The following is a 3,801-nucleotide window of genomic DNA, read 5'->3' as shown; positions in this document are numbered from 1 at the left end:
TCCAAATCCTTCTCCCACCCTCCCTTCCCTCACCCCTCCCTTAGATGTAAAGCAATCTGATATAGGCTACACATGCACAATCACATTAAACATATCTCTGCATTAGACCTCAAAAAAGAAGGAAAAAAGAAATCCCGAAAGTAGAAACAGTATAGTTCAATCTGCATTCATAATCCACAATGCTTTTTTCTGGATGTTGAGAACATTTTCCATCATTAGTTCTTTGAAACTGTCTTGGATCTTTGCACTGTTGATAAGAGCCAAGTCTGTCACCATTGTTTATCACACAATGTTGCTGTTACTGTCATCACTAATTACTAATGCACAAGTATTATCTGCCTATTTGATTGGAAGTACTTAGAGGGTAGGATTCTATCCTATTTCATCTTTGTAGGTCCACGGCCTGTCCCAGTATATATATATATATATATATATATATTTTTTTTAGTGAGGCAATTGGGGTTAAGTGACTTGCCCAGCTAGTAAGTGTTAAGTGTATGATGCCAGATTTGAACTCAGGTCCTCCTGACTCCAGGGCTGGTGCTCTATCCACTGTGCCACCTAGCTGCCCCTTGTCCCAGTATTTTAATAAATGTTTTTTGAATTACACTGCGTAGAGAGAAGTGGGTAGGGTTTCATATTGGATAGCATGCTGGACATATTCTTGCGAAAGTATAGATTTCAATCTTTCTTTTAATATTGACTAGCTGTCAGGGGCAGCTAGGTGGTACAGTGGATAGATCACCGGCCCTGGAGTCAGGAGTACCTGAGTTCAAATCCAGCCTCAGACACTTAACACTTACTAGCTGTGTGACCCTGGGCAAGTCACTTAATCCCAATTGCCTCACTAAAAAAAAAAAAAATTGACTAGCTGTATGATCCTGGGGAAGTTACTTAAGTTTCCTAATGTAAGGGTAGAGAGGTTGCTTGACCCAATCAATCACCTCTACCCCAATTAACTAGCTGAATATTCTATGCCTATACCTTTAACGGGTGAGAACACTTCTACTGAATTAGTGAATAAACATTTATTAAGATCCTATTATGTGAGGGGGCACCTAGGTGGTGAAGTGGATAGAGCACTAGCCCTGGAGTCAGGAGTACCTGAGTTCAAATCCGCCCTCAGACACTTAACACTTACTATGTGACCCTGGGCAAGTCACTTAACCCCAATTACCTTACTAAAAAAAAAAAAAAAAAGATCCTATTATGTGTCAGGCATCGTGCTAAGAAATGGTGATACAAAGAAAGGCAAATGACAGTCTCTCCTCTCAAGGAGCCCCTACACTAATGGTGTAGTCAACATTTGAATAATTATGTACAAACAAGAGACTTACAGGATAAATTGGAGATAATCAACCAGGGAAAGCAGTAGAAGTAAGGGAGATCGAGAAAGGCTTTTGTGGAAGGTGGGATTTTAGCTGGCACTAAAAGGAAGCCAAGAGTCAATGAGGAGGAGGGAGAGAATTCCAGGAATGCAGGATGGACGGCAATGAAAATACCTGGAGTCTGGAGATGGAGTGAATTGTTCCAGGAACAGAAAGGAGGTGGAGGACACTGGATCAAAGAGTATGTGGGGAGGTATAAAGTGTAAGGAAACTGGAAAATGTTTTCTGCTTCCAAAAGTTAATTCATTTTGACTTGTCTAAGTGATATGAAATGATCATCAGTGGGGGGTGGGGTGGGGGGGAGCATATCAATGAGGGATTAGATGACCCTATCAAGGGAGATCAAGGCCTGACCTTACATTGTGTGTTGATTTGGAGATTGACCCCAGGGTCTATGTGCTGCATTAATCTGTAAAATAAGGATAATAATACTTGATAAAGTAAGATCAGATTTATAAAGTGCTTTGCAAACCTAAAAGTGCTATGTGAATGCTTATTAGTGCCATTATTAATTATTATTATTATCTGTTAGGGTGTTTGTGAAGCTCATATGAGATAAATTATATTATATTAATTTATTATATATTATATTAAAATTATATTATGTTATAAAATGATTCACAAACTTTTAAATCATCATATACATACCAATTATTTATTTTTGGGGGGGGGTGAGGCAATGAGGGTTAAGTGACTTGCTCAGGGTCACACAACTAGTGTCAAGTGTCTGAGGCTGGATTTGAACTCAGGTCCTCCTGAATCCAGGGCTGGTGCTTTATCCACTGCTTTATCCACCTAGCTGCCCCCACACATGCCAATTATTAAGAGAAGTATTGGGGAATCATATATGTGTTATACTAGTTAAGCTCAGGAACTTTTTGGAATTCCATATCTGGAATTCTAGCATTGGAAGAAAGATTTGACCAAGGACAATAGATATTTTTTTCTGTTTAAAAAAAGATACACACGGGGGCAGCTAGGTGGTGCAGTGGATAGAGCACCGGCCCTGGATTCAGGAGTACCTGAGTTCAAATCTGGCTTCAGACACTTGACATTTACTAGCTGTGTGACCCTGGGCAAGTCACTTAACCCCCATTGCCCTGCAAAAAAAAAAGTGTACTAAAAAAAGATACATACAAAAATATTAATAGCAGCTCTTTTTGTGGTGGCTAAGAATTGGAGATCAAAGGAATGCCCATCCATTGGGGAATGGCTAAACAAATTGTGGTTTATGATGGTGACGGAATATTATTGTGCTGTAAGAAATGACAAGCAGGATGACTTCAGAAAAGCCTGGAAAGATATGTATAAAGTGATGTATAGTGAAGTGAGCAGAACCAAGAGAACATTGTGCACAGAGACAGCAATATTATTTGATGATGAACTGTGAATAACTTGACTATTCTCAATACTATAATGATCCAAGACAATCCCAACATACTATCCACCTCCAAAGAAAGAACTGATATTGATGGAACAGACTGAAGCATGTTATTTTTCACTTTCTTTCATTTTTTTCCTCTTAATCAAATTGTCTCATACAAAATTACAAATATGGTAATATTTTACATAATCATACATGTATAACCCATATATGATTGTTTTCTGCCTCAGGGAGGGGGGTGGAGGGAGGGAAAGAGGGATAAAACTTGGAACCCAAAACTATAAATAAAAACATTTATTATTAACAAAATTTAAAAAAAGGAAAAAAAGATACAGACAAAAAAATCCCCTGATAAAATACAATAATCCATTTCAGGAGGCAAATAGTTAAGAGATATCTTATAGGATCACAGAATTTATCAAGTTTTAATCTAGGTAATACTTCTTACAAAGGGCTGGAGTAGCCCCTGTTGTCTCCTGGTTTATCAAATACATCCACAGATTGAAATGCAAAATAGAATTTGTTCTCTGGTCAAGTTTTAGCCAGTGCCTTCTTTTGGCTGAAAGTCCATGATAGGGGGAGACTGAGTTTTCTGTCTCCATAGCGGAAAAAAAAAAAAAAAAGACCTGTGACCTTCTTTGCTTGGACCTTCTCAATATGGTGAAGGGAATCATCCTTCCAGGCTTTTGTTCTACTTGCTAAATCGTCCCATCAGGAAATGGTAGCTGTAGCAGAAAGGTTCCTGGCAGCTGACGTGGCAGCTGAGCATCTCTGCCAGCTGTGAGTCACACTAGCAGAGGCTATGAGCATGGGGTGTAGCAGCTGCAGAAACAGCAGGCATGGGAACAGTGGCAGCAGTGGCAGCGGCAGCAGCTGCATCTTCTCTTTAGGTGCAGAAGATGTAAGTATACCCTTTCCACCATTAACTAAGGAAGTGGAGCAAAGGGAGCAAAGGCAGGGGGGGTGGAGTGGGGTGGGGTGGTGGGACACCTATCCAGCAGATACATTGAAAAGCTTTAACTTGTTCTG

This window comes from Dromiciops gliroides, chromosome 4 (genome assembly GCF_019393635.1).
Source record: "Dromiciops gliroides isolate mDroGli1 chromosome 4, mDroGli1.pri, whole genome shotgun sequence".
NCBI lineage: Eukaryota > Metazoa > Chordata > Mammalia > Microbiotheria > Microbiotheriidae > Dromiciops > Dromiciops gliroides.
Note: the sequence above shows the minus strand (reverse complement) of the source record.